Raw genomic sequence first — 23,251 nt, forward strand, 5'->3', positions numbered from 1 at the left:
AAATCAAATCAAATCGAATCAAATTGTATTTGTCACATGCGCCAAATACAACAGGTACAATACAAACACAATTCAACCTTACAGTGAAATGCGAGCAGCAGTAAAATAACAATAGCGAGGCTATATACAGAGGGTATCGGTACAGAGTCAATGTGCAGGGGCACCGGTTAGTCGAGGTAACTGAGACAATATGTACATGTAGGTAGAGTTATTAAAGTGACAATGCATAGATAATAACAGAGAGTGGCAGCAGCGTAAAAGGGGGGGCAATGCAAATAGTCTGGGTAGCCATTTGATTAGATGTTCAMGAGTCTTATMGKTTGGGGGTAGAAGCTGTTTAGGAGCCTCTTGGACCTAGACTTGGCGCTCCGGTACCGCTTGCCGTGCAGTAGCAGAGAGAACAGTCTATGACTAGGGTGTCTGGAGTCTTGGACAATTTTTAGGGCCTTCCTCTGACACCGCCTGGTATAGAGGTCCTGGATGGCAGGAAGCTTGGCCCCAGTGATGTYCTGGGCTGTATGCACTACCCTCTGTAGTGGCTTGCAGTCAGAGGCCGAGCAGTTGCCATACCAGGAAGTGATGCAACCTGTCAGGATGCTCTCGATGGTGCAGCTGTAGAACCTTTTGAGGATCTGAGGATCCATGCCAAATCTTTTCAGTCTCCTGGGGGGGAGTAGATTTTGTCGTGCCCTCTTCACGACTGTCTTGGTGTGCTTGGACCATGTTAATTTGTTGATGATGTGGACGCCAAAGAACTTGAAGCTCTCAACCTGCTCCACTACAGCCCAGTCGATGAGAATGGGGGCGTGCTCGGTCCTTCTTTCCTGTAGTTCCTGTATCATCTCCTTTGTCACACAGACACACTCGCACACACACACAGACACAGACAGACACTCACAGACAAACACAGACACACACAGACAGAGCAGAGCTTGGGTTGTGTGTTGTATATGACCAAGGCCACCGTGGACAAAGGGGACGGCTGCTCAACCCGCCCTGGATGGGAGGCTGCAGCTGGAGGAAGAAAAGTCCTTAAAATGGTGTGTGTGTGTGTGTGTGTGTGTGTGTGTGAGTGTGTGTTGTGTGTGTGGTTGTGTGTGTGTGTGTGTGTGTGTGTGTGTGTGTGTGTGTGTGTGTGTGTGTGTGTGTGTGTGTGTGTGTGTGTGTGTGTGTGTGTGTGTGTGGTGTGTGTGTGTGTTGTGTGTGTGTGTGTCTGTGTGTGTGTGCTGTGTGTGTGTGTCTGTGTGTGTCTGTGCGTGTGCGTGTGCGTGCGTTCTTCCATTTCCACACTTGCATATGTGCGTATTTTGCTTGTTGTGCTGTGTAACAATGTGTACCACCTTTAGTGGAAAGACATTGGTATTAGAGACACATTGTAAAATGTTTCTAGAGCTTTATTCCCATTGTGTGGTCCAGTGAGTAGACAGTTAACTAGTTCCTCTCTCACATCCAATGCTTTTTTGGGGCTTATGACATCCTGCCCAGTTGTAAACAATTGTTTTGTAAAGATAAAGTTTATTTTAAACCGAATGTATCATTGAAAGATATTGTATTTGGGCATCAGTGTGTCTTCAAGAAATGTTGATGCYTGCATGACCAACAAGTTCTCACAGTCTCACTGCAGAATTAGACTTCATCCACGTTCTCCAAAAGTCAAATTTCAAAGTGTTTTTGTTGCTCCTGCTGCACTATCATTCKATTTTTCCCAAACATCAAATTTCGAATTTAATGGTTAAGTTTAGGCACTCATTCCAAATGGTTAAATTAAGGGTTAAGGTTTGGGATAGGGTTAAAACCAAATATWAAAAAACAGTGTCCATGACTGGGATTCAACACACAATAGTCTGAGCCAGAGTCATGGGGTTACGCCCCACAACACCCTAGCAAAACCCAAGCCTACATGATGGTAATAGCGCTCACTGTTGTCCCTAGTGGCCGGTTTTGAAAGCATTTCCCGACGTCCTCAGGACATGGATAGATTCCGACTTCGACGTCAATCTTGAACGACCTGGCTGTGCATGACGCCTCAACAGATTCAAATGTTGAAAGCCTCACCCGATTCAGAATTGTAAGAATGTTTTCTGCTGTTGCACAAGATGTACAACCCATGAATCATCATACCACACCTGGACAATCATAATAGAATAGCATAATAACAGAGCACGCCCGTGTAAATTGTTTACTTCTGTCAATACATTACAACGCCTAATCTCTTGTTGATAATCTGCATATTGTCATAAAATCATAACATGCATCCCAACGCGTTTGATTGATGGAGAAAACAAACAACTAATTCATAGATTCATATAGGTGACTATACAGACCTATTCAGAATCAATGCTCACTACTTTTAGAAATACTAAACAAGAAATTGGCGGGTTGTCTAGTTTCAGCACCTTGGACACTTCCTCTCTCTCCAGGAGTTCCTAAACCTAGCGCGATGGCTCGGCTAAGTATGGCGCGGGACTGTTTGGCTTGCAGGGGAGAGAGATGGAGAGCGACAGAACGGTACGTGGTGGGATAAAGAAGAGAACACAGCTCTCTACACAATAAAATGTGTCCCTTACAATGACCTGTGTGACGCAAACAAGAGGCGAAAGAGAAGCTGTGGCAAGAGTTCTCTTTCCCCAATATGTTCRTTTTCCCACGTACAGGGTGATAACGCTTTGTTTGTCCCCAAAATAAATTATATTATCTGAAATCACCGTTTGTATTAATATTTGGATAGGCCTATTGCATACGACTGTCTTCACACACCTTATCGTATACGTGAATACCTGGTTGGATTAATCGGCTATCATCAAAGGCATAAAGGAAAATATGATGTAGATACAAACCCATGTTGACTCCTCAACAGTTGGCAGGTTGAACGAGAAATGTAACCCTTTCAGAAGTGTGAATTGAGGTGCCTGTGACGTCTACAATTTGCACCTTATTTGTTTGTTGTTGACAGGGCACTGGAGAGTAGGCCTATAGGTTGGTAACATTCGAACGAAATGTTAAGGAGTTTTTAAACGGGGAGACAAGAAAACAAGACTCGGTGAGAAAAATAAATAGCAAGCCCCAATAGCTTTGGGATTAAGACCGTGAGCGGGGCCAAGCTTTAGTGCCACTGTCGCCTGCCAAGAGCGGCGGGGGTCCCCTCTGTGGCCCGGGCTCTCCCTTTCTCTCCCAACAAGCTGAACGGCCTCCCCCCGACTACAGAAATTACTGCTTTATTATCATGTAGAGTCACCAGTTAATACTAACCAGCACCACGGAAAACATTTCACATTCTACAARCTACAGATGGAGATGGATGGAGAATCATGCATGCACGCGCTACAACTTCACTCTGGCTATCATGTTGTTTTTGTTGGCTCAATTTTAGGTTGGGTAATAACATGACAGTATGCTATGGACCTGCTTTTATCACTGTAATATGCTTTGGTTAAAACATTTTACTGATGAGCATGATAAGGATGATGGTGGTGGTGAGGATGATAATGATGATGATAGTGGTGGTGATGTTGAAAAATTGTGAGGATGAGGATATAATAATAATAATAATAATAATAATAATAATAATAATAATAATAATAATAATAATAAAACTCATACAAACTCACACAAATATGATGATGGTCCTTTATTTTGCGTAAAAACATAAATATTGGTAGCTTCTTGCCATAAATCAGACTATTTACACATTCATCTTGAACAACAGGCTACTTTTCTTTGAATAATTGTTGAATTGACCTTAATAATTCACAAATTTCTTCAGACGAATTCTTAGACGAGTTATTTATGTACAGCAACAATGTGCGATTCAATTGATATTATTATGAATGCATAAAGTTGCCAATGTTGCTGTAATTGTTAATGTTGTTCTTGTTCTGATTTTAAAAGTTATCTTAAATGAAAATATGCAGTGGGTCAAAATGAACACCTATTGGGCTACTTAACCAACTCATTATACAAAACAATTGCTCAAACTTAGTTTTAAACCAGCCTCGCCTCTCCACTAACAACCATTAGTGTCTGCATGATGTTTGCACTGCCTCGACTAACTTAAATGATGTTCTGGGTAAATATTGAAATTCCCCTCTGTTAAAGCGGCGGGCGACCAGGCTCTCCCTATTGATGAGGCCCGCTATCTTAATCCTATGCATTTCCCTGTAAATAGCTTTCTGTATGAGAAAGGGCATGCCTGGGTCCCCCTCCCCTCTCGTTCCCTCAACTCCACACACACACACACACACACACACACACCCACACACACACACACACACACACACACACACACACACACTCCCACACACCCACACACACACACACACACACACACACACCCCCACACACACACACACACACACACACACACACACACACACACACACACACACACACACACACACGCATACTGTAGAGAGCCAAATGACAGCCTAATGCAGGAAGGGTTTTGTAGCCTTAACTCTTGTCCAGCTACRCCCGTCTCCCATTGCATCCCATTCAGGGTCATTTAAYGCGGGTACATGTCATGTAAGACGGCCCCCTCACTTTGTAGGCCGCTTTAAGGTGATGGCTGTAGGCATCAACTCCACTAGGTCATCTTGTCACAGACAGAGGACGAAGAAGAGGTGAAAATAAGAATTAAAATTAAAGATGATCCGCAGGTTTTTGTTCTGTGCCTTGGTGTCATCAGAAGTTTAATTTAGATTAAATTGAAACAATCAAAGCTTTCATTTCACCTAAATAACATGTCTAATTGGCATAATTGTATCAGAGAAAGATCTTGTTGATTGGTGATATTAGACAAAAAGCATGTTTAGTTTCTTATAGTGCCCAGCCCAGGCAGCAAGCTTAGCCATTATAATTCGTTGGTTGGTGCCTTAGTTCTTGAAGCGTTCCATTGGGATAGTCCCTAAAATCCATTCACCCCACGAGTTTGATGGGAGCTACAGCAGGAAAATAGAAAATGTAAGATTATAGACCTGTTTACGCCGTTTAGGTCCATTCTGTAACGAGGCAGTAACAAAACGAGTGACCATCATTTGCCAATGTCTTCAAAAAAAATCGTGTCCCTCTTAGCAGAATTAAAGTTTATTAGCCTATTTATGATAGTATGTTTAAGGTTTAGGTCGACCTGAAGGTAGGCTACCGACCATTATTTAAATGCGTAACTATGACAACTGAGTCCTGATTGGCCACCCAGGCACAGGAATTAAAGGAGACCGTCACCCAATCTGAATACGGACGTGCCTCGCGCCAGCACAGCCGGGCACAGTGATGCGAAAAGTGTCCACGTGAGGTGAGCGGAGGCGAAGAAGTGGAACCTAAAAACAAAAGATGACAGAATAATAAAAGAAAGGGCTATTTACAACAACAACAAAATAATAACTTTGCTACAGCCCCATGCAACATATTCTCTACAGCGGGGAAGAACAGGCTTTTCAGGTGACCATTTTTACGCAGCCCGTCAATGAACAGGAATAGGTGCTTTTTAAATTCACCTTTCTATCTTCTGGATTCCGGATTGTGACAAGTGCCAGGACAGGACAGGGGCGTCCAGAACCAGAAGTACAGAAGAGGAACTTCGGGGAGTGTTCACCTATAGCCTGCCTTTAAACGGTAGGGGATAGGGTCTTCTCACCGCCCACCCACCTGACGGAACATTCGCGTCTGCTTTGTCCCAAACCCCGGAGCCAAGACGTTGCTGCGCAGAGAGCCGTGTGGCCCCAGACCCAGCACCGGAGCCCGCGTGGGAAGGTCGGCCCTCGGTGTCCTCCAGACAGGCGGGATGATGGTCCACTGCGCCGGGTGCGACAGGCCCATCCTCGACCGGTTCCTGCTTAACGTGTTGGACCAAGCCTGGCACGCCAAATGCGTCCAGTGCTGCGAGTGCAACTGTAATCTGACAGAGAAGTGCTTCTCCCGGGATGGGAAGCTCTATTGTAAAATTGACTTTTTCAGGTAAGGATTCAGATTGGGGATTCAGACGTAAAAGCAGGGCTTGCCAAAAACTCAGTAAGGAGAATTATAATCATCCTGCTTCTGAAGATTGTCATTCTGGATTTTGTTTTCTTGTTTTTTGTTCGTCAGTGGATTTGTTTCAAATCAAATGCTGAAATGGGATTTCATGACACAATGCTAAAAATAGCTCTCGTTTAAGCGTCACTCACATAATTAACCAGATATTATTATGTAGGCCTACACATTGTTTTGTGGAAATGGATATGGTTTACCAAGGCCTATTTCACAGGATGTATTTCACCTATAAGCGAGATAGCATACATATAAGTTACTTGAAATGTTTAAGAATGTCACTTCAAAATAATAATATTTATAGTCAATAGAAGTAATATTGCAGCCATGGCACATTGGCATCTTGGCATTTAGTGTCACATTGGTTTTGCAACAAAAATCATATAATTATTAGGCCAATAAATTAATCATAGTTATAGGTTCATTTTGAATACCACAACAATATTTAGCATTTTGACAGAACCATTTAATAATTATCACTCTTTGTCCGCATGACGTGTGTGTTTTTAAAGAAACAAAGTGTGTTTTCTGACAATACGAAGCATTAACTTAGTTAATAATTGTTATTATGACACCAATAATATCACTTGTATTTATAAATTCATATTATGGGAATATTCTGAATATTATGTGGGCTTGAATATTCACACTTCTCTTAATCCATTCATGCAGACATGACAGTTTAAATCTATTTCTAAATCAGCTACATTTTCCTCAAACCCGTACTCTCTGTTTCCACTTTTGTTTGTTCCAATATATTTTAAAACCTCTCCATTAGGCCTACACCATCCGCTCAGTTCTTCAACGTGTTCCATGTAATTCAGTGATAAGTATACTGTAGGCCCTTGTTTGTAGCATCAGAGCAATTATTTATGTGTCAGCTTTTTCCCGTCTCCCCAAACTAATTGTTTAATGACATGTAAGGCCCAGTGTTTAAGCCTTTGTGATGGCATTGTTGCCCCCAAACGACCTTGACCATCATATTAGCCAGCTCCCATCAAGCAGTGGATTTAAATGGCCCAACCATTAGCCAGGAGAAACAGTAATCACCCTAATGTGGCCATTTGTTGTGTAAGTAGAGCGGTGGCCTGCACTCGCCGCACCGGAGGAGGCTGGGCCCGGGCGGTGCATGTAAAAGGCTACAGTGGAGCGATACTATTGCAAATGGATCGAGAGAGAGAGAGATTCCGTAGACTACATTAGTGTTCAAATAAAGGGGGCTTGTCTGAACCGCTCGTTCAGTCGTGCCCTCGTGCAACCGCTTCCCKAAATCCAAAACAACAGCCCCCCACTCACACCCTCAAACACACACTATCTCCAATACTCGTATTATAATTGAAATATTTTCAATTCCTGCATTTTTTTTCGTCCTGGAGGCGACTCCATATTGATGAGAGAGAGATTACCAAATCAGCATGAGGCGCATGACGAGGTTTCTGGCTCGTGATGAGGTGGATTAGGCCTATTTATTTCACATCCGAGAGAGAAACACAAAATAAGGCTTCCCATTCTCCATCACTTTATGTAGGCCTACATTAGCATACCTTTTCTTCCAATGCTACACAGGCATTTTCAAGCATTTACCTTGTCGAGTTATCCCTGGAAATGTTGAGACGTTGAATTATGCTATTGTATTCGTCTGTCTATCTAAATAATAAAAGTCTARCCACCAAGGTTTTTGCATGTYAAGAGGGTGAATGTGGATTAACAGAGATTTTCACGGTAAAAGGGTCCTATTCGGTTTAATCCTCGGATATCTCCGTGGTCACATTGTGCTGACTGTCACTAATGCGTTAGCGTGGGTTTATTAATATAACAACTCCATAAAAAATTTGAAAATTAATGTTTTTCTATTGAATGTTGAAAATCTGTCTAGCGCACATTGTAGSCTATTTCGTATCAAGTAGGATGTTAGATTTGAACGAAAATTAGTTCGAAATAGGCGCTCCCCTTTCTTCAATTATGGCAAAGATGTAATAGCCTGCTATAAAACAAATATATTAAGTATGTTATTTATTATTTATTAAGATGATGTTATTGTTACTACTATTGTTATTATTAGGCATTTTATTATTATTATTAAAGGCTATCTGTTGTCATTGTTGAAACAGGCCTTGTTATGTAAAATCTATTTAAGACAGATTTTGTTAGATTTCGTGGTTGCAATTTTAAATTTAGGCTACTCACAAAAACATCTGCATTGCCCACAGTTGCATAATTCACTATAGGCCTATAATTTTCCTTTCTTTATTAAGACTCACGCAGGTTGAACGCCGTCTACTTATTTACTTAAGTTAAAACTGTACAATTTCCCGCTCAAATTCAGGATGTTGTTTACTATTTTAGTCTCAGAGTGATTTTACATCAACATGCTTGTTGTCTCTGTCCTCTCGCTTTCTTTTCAGGAGGTTTGGGACGAAGTGCGCAGGATGCCTCCAAGGCATCTCTCCCAGTGATCTGGTGCGCAAGGCGCGCAGCAAGGTGTTCCATCTCAACTGCTTCACGTGCATGGTGTGCAACAAGCAGCTGTCCACGGGCGAGGAACTCTATGTCATTGACGAAAATAAATTTGTTTGTAAAGAAGACTACCTGAGCTCAGGGGCGATCAAGGAAGTCAACTTGAATTCAGGTAATTATTGTTAAAGGCCCAGTGCAGTCAAAAACGTGATTTCCTGTGTTCCACACTATGCAGTTGGAATACTATGAACTTGTGAAAAAGATTATTATGCCCATTTAGTGGAAGAGCTGTTTGAAAATGCATTTCAGCCTGTTTTGGTGGGATGGAGTTTTGGACTGCCTGGTGACATCACCAGGTGGTAAATGACTTAATAGACCAATAAGAAAGAGAGTTCCAAACCTCTCTGCCAATAACAGCTAGTTTTCAATTGTCTCCTCCCCACTCAGACCACTCTCAGACATTCCTAGCGAAATTCTTGCTTGAGAATAATAGCTAAGAAGCTATTTTGGTTTCTTTTTTGTTGTTGACCATTTTAATTTAAAACAATCACAGTAAGGTACCTGCTTGTTACCCAGAGATGATTTGATTTTSAGATAAAAACGGCTGCATTTGACCTTTAAGGGTTTCAATAGTGAGTCTTGTTATATTACTACATGGATACAAACATATCAATGTTCTGTTGGTCATGGAAAATGTCTATAGGCCCACTGGTGTCTGAAAATAAGGGACCGTTTTTCTTTGTTGATTTACTGATTGTTTCAACGTGGGATCTCACGTTACCATACACTGGTACACATCCAATCAAACCAAAACCATAGACTGCTTATGGTGGAGAATTAAACGACTTGTTCATGATATGAAACGCCACTACTGCTTGGATGTATTTGTTGGCATCCTGAAATGGGATAGGCCTATATCACATATTTACAAATCCCACTGCAAACTAAAATGTATGAATTSGAAAACCTATTATGTTACTCTGCACCTTAAAAAAAAAGAAGTATCCAGAGGCATAACCTATATAGCCACCGGCCGCCGTAGCGGAGTTGAGTCTACACACCACCGTCAGGAAATTCAGAACCATGGACAAGGCGGGTGTCTGAGCGTCAGCTCTGGCTCTGCATGATTTAGGGTAGGCTGTCGCCTGCGTCCAATCTCACCGCTGTTGAAGTAGTCTTATATATGGATACATGGTTTTTTTTCTATTCTGTTTGATTCTYTTCTCTACTTTCCTATTTTAGCTGCAGTGTCGTATAGCGCCTAACGTCACATGGTCAAACATGTGTAGGCCTATATGGAGAATTTGTCTGCAAGTGACTTCTCCTCTAATTATCTCAAAACAAATATCTCTAAAATGTAATTATTTAAAGACGTTGATATTGATAAGAGATTACGCCTATATGTTGGGTGTTTGGAACCAAAATTGATAGGCCTAAATCAACAACAACAACTGTCGGAAAAGCGTATTGTGTTCGAGGAGTTGTCAGGCTCCCATCACTGGCACTSGATTTTGTCTTTAGATCAACAAGGTGACGGATAACATGTGTATCATCGAAAGACGTGACATTGATTTGAACCCCTCGTTGCGTGTCTGTTGCTTCAAATATGAACAACATATGACTACTGACATTCTTGCTGGCTCAATGGGCCGCATATAGAGCATGTGTAGCCTAGTGTTTGATGATGTTCCCCAACAAAGCATCTCCGGGTCGCTGAATGCATCTGACCATATAGCTGAGGCTTATCAATGCTATAATTTCCTGTTTGATACATTTCTCAAACAGCCATCCCCTCGGACAATGACATGCTGTTATCGTGCGACGCAGCGGGTCCTTGGGGATCCGCTGGATAGGCAGCCTAGCTCCCTTTTTTTGTTTCACGTTACATGCATAATTTCTATTTCCATATGTCGATCCGCTTCAGGTCACACGCGGGCAGGGTTGAGTTAWGTTGGTTACACCTGTTTTATTTGTGACTAGATTTAAACGGGTAAATCCAGGCATTTAGACTGTTTCATATYGACTTGGTAAAGTGTATTTTTTTTATTTAAAAGGCACTCAAAGGGCTTCCATAGGCTATTTGTATTTTGTGAGYCGTCATTGTTCCACGTATTCTGGTTTATTTCTGATTAGACAGACTACAGAATTAATCTAGCAGCCCACAGAAGGCCTCATGATATCTCCGATTGAGACCTTTCCATTCTCTCTCGTTCCCCAGTGTCATCATGCACAGACAGAAGTTTATCGCCGGACCTCCAGGACCCGATGCAGGACGACACAAAAGAGACGGACAATTCCACATGCTCAGATAAGGACACGAACAATAACGAGAATGAGGAGCAGAGTTCGGGTACGAAGCGGCGAGGTCCGCGAACCACCATCAAAGCCAAGCAGCTGGAAACGCTGAAGGCTGCCTTCGTGGCCACGCCGAAACCCACCCGACACATCCGGGAACAGTTGGCCCAGGAGACGGGACTCAACATGCGGGTTATACAGGTAGAAGACTGTTATATACTTCACTTGAGACTATACATTTTTGGGTGATAAAGAGCCTGGTTTTTATTTGGCCACGTTAGAATTTCTACTCCCATATGGAATAGAATAGATGCTCTGGGTAGATCTGTTGATTTCCCAGGTCCAGTGGAGAAAACGTTATGTGTTTTTTTCTATTTGTGTTTGTTGAGCACCGCTAGGTTTTGATAGACTACTGGTGTTGTAAGCAACGTCTGCTGTCTTTGACATTCTTGATGAATTAGAATAGATTGGATTTTAATTTTCCCTGAAATTAGAGCGAGATTTAATTGAAGACTTAATTGACAAAGTGAGAGTGAGAAGAAAAAATGTCACAACAGGTTACTATGAGGTTATTATCTAGTCCACATCCCTAAAACTATGTGTAAAATGAAATAGGCCTATAACTGACCTACCTTTCTATGGAGGGAAAAACATATTTGGAATCAAATATGAGAAAAATGCCTTTTAATGAAAACGTTGAAAACAAGACACATTCAAATGAAATGCAGATTGACAAATCCATAGGATCGTCATAAGATCAACTCGAGAGCTATTGAACATCCCTCCCCGGGAAATAGGAATGGGGTCTAGAAACCACAATACTCATTCGAGATGTTTATAGCTTTTGTGATATTTTTGTAATATTTAGCTACACTATCATGCGATAAAATAACATAATTGAGATTGCTATTTCTTTAAAATATGTTTTTAGTAATCACACATTGGCAATTGGTGTCACGGCTGTCGTAAGAACGGGACKAAGGCGCAGCGGATGTTGAGTTCCACATATTTAATTCAAAGAGAAACTTAAACAAAACAAAATATATCAATAAACGAACAACTAAACGTGACTACGTGGTGCACATGCACAAACACAAAACAATATCCCACAAATGCAGGTGGGGAAAAAGCCTACCTAAATATGATCCCCAATTAGAGGCAACGATTACCAGCTGCCTCTAATTGGGAACCACACAAACCACCAACCTAGAAATCTATAAACTAGATAACCCCCCTAGTCACGCTCTGACCTAAACACCATAGAGAACCGAGGGCTCTCTATGGTCAGGGCGTGACAGTCCCCTTGGAGCGGGACTGGACGCCGTGCCTGGACTGGGCACCGGCGCAGAGGAAGGCTCCGGCCATGTGGAGCGGGACTGGACGCCGTGCCTGGACTGGCACCGGCGCAGAGGAAGGCTCCGGCCTTGGAGCGGGACTGGACGCCGTGCCTGGACTGGGCACCGGCGCAGAGGAAGGCTCCGGCCTTGGAGCGGGACTGGACGCCGTGCCTGGACTGGGCACCGGTGCAGAGGAAGGCTCCGGCCATGAAGCGGGACTGGACGCCGTGCCTGGACTGGGCAACGACGCAGAGGAAGGCTCCGGCCTTGGAGCGGGACTGGACGCCGTGGCTGGACTGGGCACCGGCGCAGAGGAAGGCTCCTGCCATGGAGCGGGACTGGACGCCGTGCCTGGACTGGGCACCGGCGCAGAGGAAGGCTCCTGCCATGGAGCGGGACTGGACGCCGTGCCTGGACTGGGCACCGGCGCAGAGGAAGGCTCCTGCCATGGAGCGGGACTGGACGCCGTGCCTGGACTGGGCACCGGCGCTGAAGAAGGCCATGGAGCAGGACTGGACATCGGTGCAGAGGAAGACTCCCGCCCTGGAACAGGATTGGACGCCTTGCCTGGAAGCTCCGGGCCATTGACCGTCGCTGGAGGTTCCGGACCGTTGACCGTCGCTGGAGGTTCCGGACCGCTAGGTTATCTATCTTCTATTGTATATTGACTCCTGTTTGATAGTTTTGGTTCTTTAAAACAACACAGCAATTATGATTTGATTAATATGAATGAAAGATGGAAGACGTTTGTTTTTTAATAATATGACAGGAATATTATATTTTCTGTTGATTTCTTATTTCTTCTTAAAGAAAGTATAATAACCAGATGGCATGCACTGTCAAAAGTGGGACAAGAGCCTTTGTATAAAAGACATAGGCAATCCAGTATGTACATATTMAAATATGTATCTGTAGCCATAGGCATTTAAATGTTGGAAATATCATGCACTGTTAATGGTTTTAACAGCTAATAATTTAGCAACAGTGTTATTACAAAAAAAGCCCACAGCATTGCACAGAAATACTGTGAACAGGTGATACAGGAAGGTGTTATAGAGATATAGTAAAACAGTTTATTAACATCCCAACCAAGACAATGGAGACGTTTTAGGGAGCAGTAGTTCAGTTCAGTCAAAGAYGTGAAAATACTCCTTTATTTTCAATAAGGATTTTTCACTTCCTGAATTGACTGAAATGAAAACTGAATTGACCTCTGTTAGGGAGAGCTGATGTGAGATCATGATCACTGTGAGTGAGAGGGACATAACATTACTGTTTACGTCCTAGAAGTGGAAATGTAGAATTTATCATCACTGCTGCCCAACACACTCAGGTCTCCAGGCTTTTAGTCTTAACCTCTATAATTCTCTGCTCTTTGTGACACACATACGCACACGCATGAACAAACTCATGCACAGACACACTCTCAAGCACGCACGCACACTCACACACACTCTCTCTCTCTCTCTCTCTCTCTCTCTCTCTCTCTCTCTCTCTCTCTCTCTCTCTCTCTCTCTCTCTCTGTCGGTGTCTGGGTTCAGACTGTGTTAGGGTGATTAGCACCGTCTCTGCCAGCTGAGATGTGGCTTTTTGTGCGCTTACAGTAATTATCACTGATTTCCCAGATTTACATATCGTACACCCCCCTCGCTCCTCTCTGTCCTCACTCATTTACTGCCAGACAGRCTCCTCTCTTCTCCTCTCCTCTTAGACCAGGCCATGCGTAGTGTAGCATAGCACCTTCCCAGTTTCATGTCTCCACAACACTGAATCGATCCCGTTCATCTCTGGTTAGCAACAACATAATGCACTGTGATACATAAAACCAAGATGGTGGCCAGTTTCATGGCCATCATCTCCCCCCTCATTTGCTGTGTAGTAACTGCCGATGCACCCTGAGCAGGGAGGCCTCTGGTGTGTGTGTGTGTGTGGTAATCCCTAAGAAATGCTCTCTCAAGGGGAGTGAAAGCATTTCCATAAAAATGTACCCTACAGTTAGACTATTGTTCTCAGTAGGAGGTGTCGTCTTTGCTGGGAAAACATGGAGAGGAATGCCTAAGTGGTTTTTAGGTGTTTTTGTGTGTGTTTTGTTTGTTAATCTTCAACGCAGTGGGATTGTGCCTTTGGTGTAGCCTAGCTGGTGTTAACATGCATTATTATGCAGTGCCGATGCAGAGGCACAACAAGAAATGGGTTATGTTTTTAGAATGCGAAGCTCCATATGTTGGACATTTTTACATTTTTCTCTTCTCCTTTGTTCCTGTACAAATACTTTATTTGACTCCAGTGATGACTGTGTTCATTTCTCTGCATCCTAAGTTGTGTTGGGTTGAGGCCTGCTGAGTTGTGTTTGTTGTAATAAGGCCTGCTGAGTTGTGTTGTATTGAGGCCTGCTGAGTTGTGTTGTTTGATTGGGCCTGCTGAGTTGTGTTGTTGTATTGAGGCCTGCTGATTGTGTTGTTTGTTGAGGCCTGCTGAGTTGTGTTGTTGTATTGAGGCCTGCTGAGTTGTGTTGCTGCATTGAGGGAGGCCTGCTGAGTTGTGTTGTTGTATTGAGGCCTGCTGAGTTGTGTTGCTGCATTGAGGGAGGCCTGCTGAGTTGTGTTGTTGTATTGAGGCCTGCTGAGTTATTGTATTGAGGCCTGCTAAGTTGTGATGTTGCATTGAGGCCTGCTGAGTTGTGTTTTTGTATTGAGGCCTGCTGAGTTGTGTTGTTTGATTGAGGCCTGCTGAGTTTTGTTGTTGTATTGAGTCCTGCTGAGTTGTGTTGTTGTATTGAGGCCTGCTGAGCTGTTGTATTGAGGCCTGCTGAGTTGTGATGCTGCATTGAGGCCTGCTCAGTTGTGTTGTTGTATTGAAGCCGGTGGAGTTGTGTTGTTGTATTGAGGCCTGCTCATGTGTTGTTGTATTGAAGCCAGTAGAGTTGTGTTGTTGTATTGAGGCTGCTCAGTTATGTTGTTGTATTGAGGCCTGCTGAGTTGTGTTGTATTAAGGCCTGCTGAGTTGTGTTGTATTTAAGCCTGCTAAGTTGTGTTGTTGTATTGAGGCCTGCTGAGTTGTGTTGTTGTAATAAGGCCTGCTGAGTTGTGGTGTTGTATTGAGTCCTGCTGAGTTGTGTTGTTGTTTTGAGGCCTGCTGAGTTGTGTTGTTGTAATAAGGCCTGCTGAGTTGTGGTGTTGTATTGAGTCCTGCTGAGTTGTGTTATTGTATTGAGGCCTGCTGAGTTGTGTTGTTGTATTGAGGCCTGCTGAGTTGTGTTGTTGTTATGAGGCCTGCTGAGTTGTGTTGTTTGATTGAGGCCTACTGAGTTGTGTTGTTGTATTGAGGCCTGCTGAGTTGTGTTTTTTGTATTGAGGCCTGCTGAATTGTGTTGTATTGAGGCCTGCTGAGTTGTGTTGTTGTACAGTGACCTGCTGAGGCACTGGAGAGAACCTATAGAAAATAATGTATGTGTTGTGTTTCTTTGTGTTATTGACTGATTCATTGATTTTATTGGATCATTTAAAAATATACTGACGCCGATATCACTGATTACTAAACAGCTCCAGTGTGATTTCTGGGTGTTTGTTGGTGGCTGTGGCTCTTTAACACCTGATCCTTGTTGGAACTGAACCTACACTCTCACTCACATCCATATTCCTTAACGAGGAGAGGCTGAACATTTTACTTTTAGGCACTTTTTAAAATTGTATTTATTTATTTCACCTTTATTTAACCTGCTGCCCAGTTGAGAACAAGTTCTCATTTACAACTGCGACCTGGCAAGATAAAGCAAAGCAAAGCAGTGCAACAAAAACAACAACACAGAGTTACACATGGGATAAACAAAAGTACAGTCAATAACACAATAGAAAAATCTGTATAAAGTGTGTTGCAAATGAAGTAAGGAGGTAAGGCAATAAATAGGCCATAGTGGCGAAGTAATTACAATTTAGCAATTTACACTGGAGTGATAGATTGGCAGATGAGGATGTGCAAGTAGAAATACTGGTGTGCAAAAGAGCAGAAACAAAAAACAATATGGGGATGAGGTAGGTGGTTGGTTGGGTGGGCTATTTACATATGGGCTGTGTACAGCTGCAGCGATCGGTAAGCTGCTCTAACAGCTGATGCTTAAAGTTAGTGAGGTAGATATAAGTCTCCAACTTCAGTCGTTTTTGCAATTCGTTCCAGTCAATGGCAGCAGAGAACTGGAAGGAAAGGCGGCCAAAGCAGGTGTTAGATTTGGGGATGACCAGTGAAATATACCTGCTGGAGCGCGTGCTACAGGTGGGTGTTGCTATGGTGACCAGTGAGCTGAGATAAGGCAGAGCTTTACCTAGTAAAGACTAATAGATGACCTGGAGCCAGTGGGTTTGGCGACGAATATGTAGCGAGGGCCAGCCAACGAGAGCATACAGGTCGCAGTGATGGGTAGTATATGGGGCTTTGGTGACAAAACGGATGGCACTGTGATAGACTGCATCCGATTTATTGAGTAGAGTATTGGAGGCTATTTTGTAAATGACATCGCCGAAGTCAGGGATCGGTAGGATAGTCAGTTTATGAGGGTATGTTTGGCAGCATGAGTGAAGGATGCTTTGTTTGCGAAATAGGAAGCCGATTCTAGATTTAATTTTGGATTGGAGATGCTTAATGTGAGTCTGTAAGGAGAGTTTACAGTCTAGCCAGACACCTAGGTATTTGTAGTTGTCCACATATTCTAWGTCAGAACCGTCCAGAGTAGTGATGCTAGACGGGCGGGCGGGTGTGGGCAGCGATGGGTGGAAGAGCATGCATTTCATTTTACTAGCATTTAAGAGCAGTTGGAGGCCACGGAAGGAGTGTTGGAGGCTACACATTTTCATCATGTGTCTGGGTTGGACAGTGTCCATGTTTGTTAGTTTACCTCCACCGCCTCCATCCCACTTTGTCCCTATTCCTCCCATTTCTCCAGTAATCTAACTTTTATCTAAGTGGAGCCCTTTATTTCTATAGGTGATGTGCCTGAGAAAAGCTATTTTCTGGATATTAATCTATTTGCTGTGTTGACACCGGTCTCAAGACAGCAAACAATTKAAAAAACTATCATTGCAGAACGTACATAAAATGAGCAATACTACAGAATTAGAATTCCCGTATGAGAATAACAAGCATAGTTAAATAGCACTCCAAGTCTGTGGAAGGGACAATGTACAAATGGACAAAACAATGAAGGTCTGAAATGAAGGTGGATTTAATTTGATGGTGATTTGATTTGATGATGATAGGAGTGGGCCTTGTCATTTAACTTCCTTGTCATTTAACTACCTTGTCATTTTAACTATCTTGTATGTAGTTTTTAATTTGTTTTTAATTCTCTGCAAAGTGTGTTGTAACGCTAATGTGAAATGGATTATGAATACARCTGGTGAGGATTACTGTCCATTGTAGACAAGTAATGGACTAGAAATAAAGTTAGATTTGATTCAATTTTGATTACGACATTCTGTGTGCTTGACACGCTTGTCTAAAATGCAGTATAAATCAAGTTTGTTCATTCCGTGAAAATGATCTAAACTCAAAGAAAAATAGTTTAACTTAATTTGATCTGATAACAATCTTTGATCTTTATCTTGGTCCTAGCTGTGTAACTCTTTCCTCTCCGTCCTCATAGTTGTGATGTCATTTGATAACTCACTGTCTCTTCCTCTGTTCTCATAGGTTTGGAATAACTCACTGTCTCTTCTCTCGTCCTCTTAGTTGTGATGTCATTTGATAACTCCCTGTCTCTTCCTCTCTATCCTCTTAGTTGTGATGTCATTTGATAACTCCCTGTTCTCTCCTCTCTATCCTCTTAGTTGTGATGCCATTTGATAACTCACTGTCTCTTCCTCTGTTCTCATAGTTTTTGATAACTCACTGTCTCTTCCTCTCCGTTCTCATAGTTGTGATGTCATTTGATAACTCACTGTCTCTTCCTCTCGTCCTCTTAGTAGTGATGTCATTTGATAACTCCCTGCCTCTTCCTCTCTATCCTCTTAGTTGTGATGTAATTGATAACTCCCTGTCTCTTCCTCTCTATCCTCATAGTTGTGATGTCATTTGATAACTCCCTGTCTCTTCCTCTCTGTTCTCATAGTTGTGATGTCATTTGATAACTCACTGTCTCTTCCTCTGTTCTCATAGTTGTGATGTCATTTGATAACTCACTGTCTCTTCCTCTCGTCCTCTTAGTTGTGATGTCATTTGAAACTCCCTGTCTCTTCCTCTCTATCCTCATAGTTGTGATGTCATTTGATAACTCCCTGTCTCTTCCTCTCCGTTCTCATAGTTGTGATGTCATTTGATAACTCACTGTCTCTTCCTCTCCGTTCTCATAGTTGTGATGTCATTTGATAACTCCCTGTCTCTTCCTCGCCGTCCTCATAGTTGTGATGTCATTTGATAACTCCCTGTCTCTTCCTCTCGTCCTCTTAGTTGTGATGTCATTTGATAACTCCCTGTCTCTTCCTCTCTATCATCATAGTTGTGATGTCATTTGATAACTCCCTGTCTCTTCCTCTCTATCCTCATAGTTGTGATGTCATTTGATAACTCCCTGTCTCTTCCTCTCCGTTCTCAGTTGTGATGTCATTTGATAACTCCCTGTCTCTTCCTCTCCGTTCTCATAGTGTGATGTCATTTGATAACTCACTGTCTCTTCCTCTCCGTTCTCATAGTTGTGATGTCATTTGATAACTCACTGTCTCTTCCTCGCCGTCCTCATAGTTGTGATGTCATTTGATAACTCACTACCTCTTCCTCTCGTCCTCATAGTTGTGATGTCATTTGATAACTCACTACCTCTTCCTCTCCGTCCTCATAGTTGTGATGGTCATTTGATAACTCACTACCTCTTCCACTCCGTTCTCATAGTGTGATGTCATTTGATAACTCACTGTCTCTTCCTCGCCGTCCTCATAGTTGTATGTCATTGATAACTCACTACCTCTTCCTCTCCGTCCTCATAGTTGTGATGTCATTTGATAACTCACTACCTCTTCCACTCCGTTCTCATAGTTTGATGTCATTTGATAACTCACTACCTCTTCCACTCTGTTCTCATAGTTGTGATGTCATTTGATAACTCACTGTCCTTCCTCGCCGTCCTCATAGTTGTTGATGTCATTTATAACTCACTACCTCTTCCACTCCATACTCTAGGTGTGTTTCAGAACCGTCGGTCTAAGGAGCGGAGGATGAAGCAGCTGAGTGCTCTGGGAGCCCGGCGGCACGCCTTCTTCAGAGGGCCCGGAGGATGAGGTCCATGGGGGACGACTGGAGGACCCAGACATACTGGGCCTGGGGCCTACGGATACTACACAGGTAAAATACACTCCCTGTTTGAGTGGTAAAATACACTCACTGTTCATTGTATTACATCAGACATTATGAATCTGTCGGTTTGGTCGGGGCGTTGAGTAAGAATGACACCACCTGTGGAAGACAATGCTCCTGTTAGCTTACAGGTGATCCTTGGTGAAGATGTTAGTGATACACAACACACATTACCCCCGACATGGTTTTCGTCAGGAATGCCATTGCCCACCTCTGTGCTGTCCAGCTCCGTCTAAACTGTGGGGTGACAAGGGTGTCGAATGCTCATCAAGTGACCTACTGGAACAATGTAGAGGATTCTGAAATCTAGAAGTGAAAAAGAATGTTAAAATTAAGGCAGAGCATTTCGGAATGGGCTGAAGGGAACAATCATAGAATYATTAAAAACAAGAGCATTTGTTAGTTAATTGTCAGTACAAAGCTGAATTATTAGATTTTTAATTGAACCTTTATTTAACTAGACAAGTCAGTTAAGAACAAATTCTTATTTAAAATMATAGCCTACCGGGCTATCAGTGGGGTGGGAGTGGGTTAACTGCCTAGTTCAGAACGACAGATGTTTACCTTGGCAGCTCTGGGATTCAATCCAGCAACCTTTCAGTTACTGGTCCCATGCTCTAACCACTAGGCTACCTGCCTGCTGAAGAGAGATGTGTCTGAGGAATGAGTCTTATACTGCAGGGGTTCCCAAACTTTTTCACTCAGGCCCCCCTTCCAGCATTGGGGAACATCCCGCTCCCCTCCTGCACACGAGAGCACCATGTATATATCTCTGGGCACAAGGACTGTTCATGACACAAACTGTTCACACCCCTCTTCTTGGTGGAGAGAAAATGTTGCAGGTTTAAAACTTCTTTCCTGTAATTCTACAAATCTTGTCATTGGGTGCAGATACATGTTTTCAGTTTTAAAGCACATTTTCATGCCATTCTATACATTTTTGCCATGTCTAATGTGTATTCATGTGACATTTGAGTGACTGAAACATTACAACAACATCTATGGGTTAAAAAAACCTAGCTAAACAACATTAGCTGACATGGCTGACAAGTTATAAATATCTCTCTAAGGTCTGCAATGACTAACATGACGAGAGGAACTGATGATGCACTACCCAATTTTGAAATGTCACCTTGTAAAAAGCTGGACTGAGTTCCTTAAAAAATAAAATATAAACAGTATATATATAGTATATATCATTATCTATATATACTGTATATAATAATAATAATAATAATTGGGGGGGAACCCGCACTCCCCCTGCCGACCCCTCACGTCCCCCCCACAGTTTGGGAACCACTGCTATACTGGAACAGAGCAGCGTCCGTCCACTGTAATTACAAGGGAGCCTTGAAGGATGGAACAGGGAGGGCGGGAAGGGAGATGGGAGGAAGGGAAGAGGACAAAACCTTTATCCCTAGCTCCTAGCTCCTAGCTCCTTGCTCCCTCCATTCTCAGCATTCCTCTTTTCACGCCCTTTTGTGCCTTGGTGGAGCAGTGGCATCTGTATTAGCAGCACTACTCCCTCCATCCCTCTGGTCTTCTACTGCTGCTGCGTGTGTGTGTGTGTGTGTGTGTGTGTGTGTGTGTGTGTGTGTGTGTGTGTGTGTGTGTGTGTGTGTGTGTGTGTGTTGTGTGTGTGTGTGTGTGTGTGTGTGTGTGTGTGTGTGTGTGTGTGTGTGTGTGTGTGTGTGTGTGTTATTCAACACCTCTCTCTCTCTGCCCCTCCCCCCTTTCTTCCCACGGCTTTCTCCAGTTCAGCTTGATTCTCAAGGTCTGATGTAGCTAGCAGGGTTCTGTTTGTGGGACTCAATAATTAGCTTGTTTATTCAGTTTGGAGAAAAAAACAGGGTCATCATTGCATTGCTAGTGGATTTATTCTTCCCCTCATTATCACAGTTTGTAACATAAGGTGTTATGTCAGCGTGCTGCTGATGTCGTAATGTAAAGGAGAAACATTTCTCTGTCTTGTTAGAAACAAAGCATGAAATGAAATGCTGACTACATTTAACTGATCTTGACATAACGTGTGTGTGTGTGTGTGTGTGTGTGTGTGTGTGTGTGTGTGTGTGTGTGTGTGTGTGTGTGTGTGTGTGTGTGCTAGATTGATGATTTAAGTTGGATTAGGTAGTAAAAACAACATCATATACTATACAGTACAAGACATCCATATATTTGATGTGTTTTGGTTAATTATTTGAGCTCCTTCCCTCTGTAATACTGACATAAAGAATACCCACTAAAAGAGCAAGAGTATGGTGCCTAACTGAAATGTAGAGCGTGTGATTTTAATTTCCTTTTTAAAGTTTAGTCGCTTTGAATAAGAAAATAAGAAAAATTCTAAAGTCAACTCACAAAAGGATGAGTGGAAGCACTCAAAATCTTGGAAATATAGGAGGAAAAAATACATTTTTTAAGTGCGTTTTCACTTTAACAGAAAGAGTGAACCAAACCATTCCCTAACCCATTTCGTCCCTTCACCTAGTACCAGGGTGAATTTAAGAAGTTTAGGCGTGTTTTGCACTTTTACTTTTCAGCTATACCAGTGAACTAAACCGCTCCCTTCCCCTCCTTGAAATGTTATAATGTAACTTAGGCTACTAAATAATGCAATTATTTACAAAATCTTGAATCTTGATGTAGGTCCATTTTTAAAAGGCTGTGAGATTCAATGTCAGTGATTTTGAATGTTGCTATATCAATTGCTTCATCTGTGTGCTGCACAATGAATTTCCTCATTAGATGATTTGTTTTCTAATCAAATCGTCTCTCCCCTTACAGAGTACCAGGGCGACTACTACGGAGGGGGAAACTATGAATTCTTCCCCCACGGCCCTCCCTCCTCTCAGGCTCAGTCTCCAGCAGAATCCCCCTACATCCATGGAGGGGCCATGGAGGGCTCTGTGTCAGGCCACCACCCCTCTGACGACCAGAGGTTCACGGACATGATCTCCCACGCAGATACCCCCAGCCCAGAGCCCGGCCTGCCCAGCTCCCTGCATCCTGTCCCTGGTGAGGCATACGGAGGGGGGCCCAGCCCACCATTCTCCCTGGCTAGTAACTCCAGCTACAGCGCCCCCATGTCCCACCCTGGACAGGAGATGGGAGAGACCACCGTCTGGTAGACTAGAGCCTGGGTCTGGGTCTGGGAAAGGGATGAGGGTTTCGTTGGGGGGAGGGTGAACTTCCCATTTTTGATTCAATCAACACGGGAGATGAATTTGAAGACATTATTAATAAGTAGTTATGAATTAAAAATGGCGTTTATGTATTTGTTAATGGGGATTTTTCTATTCACGGATTGGTATTTTTGAATTGACTTGCTGAATTGATGGAGTTGAAATGGAATTGTTCCCCCTGACTCTTATCCTTCACGTGAAGGACTGAGGATGGATGATGGGGTGGCTTTGCTGGACATATCTGAACTTTGTTGTACTATTCGCTGCCCTGTTCAGCCCCGTTAGTAGAAATACACTCCCACCCACCTCTGGGACAAATGAACTGGGATTGGAGGAAGAAAGACGCTTCAGCGGTTCCTCTTGCCCCCGTATCAGCTCCCCCCCCGCTTACATTAAAACCAGTCGGGGAAAATGACTGCAGACCTAAGCCACCCTGAGTCACCTGGGCCCACGGAGAGAGGATGCAGCCGGAGGAGGGATAAAGGGGTGAAAGAGGGGAGGAGGATAAGGCTGGTGCCCCACAGAGTGGGATGGAATAGCCTCTAGATGCTGATCTAAAGTCAAGTTTGTGGTTTTCCCCGTAATGGTTCAGGATAGGGTAAGCTGATCAAAAGACCTGTA

At 43.1% G+C, this 23,251-nt stretch overlaps 1 pseudogene; it reads left to right on the top strand.

Moving 5' to 3' along the window:
- The first annotated feature begins 4,483 nt into the window (after nt 1-4,483).
- LOC112069411 (LIM/homeobox protein Lhx5-like) lies at nt 4,484-23,003 on the top strand (annotated as a pseudogene).
- Nucleotides 23,004-23,251: the final 248 nt, after the last annotated feature.

This window comes from Salvelinus sp. IW2-2015, unplaced genomic scaffold, assembly GCF_002910315.2.
Source record: "Salvelinus sp. IW2-2015 unplaced genomic scaffold, ASM291031v2 Un_scaffold1009, whole genome shotgun sequence".
Lineage (NCBI taxonomy): Eukaryota > Metazoa > Chordata > Actinopteri > Salmoniformes > Salmonidae > Salvelinus > Salvelinus sp. IW2-2015.